Source organism: Austrofundulus limnaeus, unplaced genomic scaffold, assembly GCF_001266775.1.
Source record: "Austrofundulus limnaeus strain Quisiro unplaced genomic scaffold, Austrofundulus_limnaeus-1.0 Scaffold488, whole genome shotgun sequence".
Lineage (NCBI taxonomy): Eukaryota > Metazoa > Chordata > Actinopteri > Cyprinodontiformes > Rivulidae > Austrofundulus > Austrofundulus limnaeus.
Window position 1 is genome coordinate 333,327 of NW_013952890.1, and position 752 is coordinate 334,078.

The window sequence follows — 752 nt, forward strand, 5'->3', positions numbered from 1 at the left end:
TGTATGCATTGGTAATAAAAAGTCACATTAAGTCTATTTTAACTTCTAAGTGTGGCACTACAAAAAAAAAAAAAAAAAATAACACAAGAAGATCTAAAAGCTTTCCACCAGCACTGAGTGTTCTGCAGACTGCAGTGTGTTTACTGTGGCCACTGACTGCTGGCTCTTTATTGTCTCCAGCACAGAGGAAACACTTTGATGGGAAAAGAAATGCAGCAAGCACAACCTCTTTCGCTCGGAGATACGGGATATTGCTTCAGTTAGATCACAGAGGAGTTTGTCATTTTTAACATTTTGCTTTTCTCCACAGCTTTTTATTTCAGAATGTCAACTTCGTGTTAATGCAGGTAAAGCTTCAACATAAACTAAACGAATAAGATCCTCTTTAAAGGAGACGCATCCTGCTTTGAAATCCTAATTTTTCACATTTAAATCATTCAGCTGAGGTCTATATAAAGTGGAACTGCAATGCTTTGGACTCTGATTTCTTCCTTATCGTAGCTCTACAAGCCAAGTGTGTCTCAGATCAACTCGATTTGAGGCTGTCTCTTAACAGTTGAGTAAATATAAAGCAACGTTCGTATTTATTTTTAAAGAAAATGTGAAAGTTGCTTTACTTTTACTTACAGTAACTCACTTGAGTGGACATTGTTGACATAACTTGGTTAAGTAAATCCAACACGTTTTTTGAGTGTAGAGACTCCAAGTACACACAAAAAATGCATTTAACAGCTAAAAAAGTAAATTTTGCA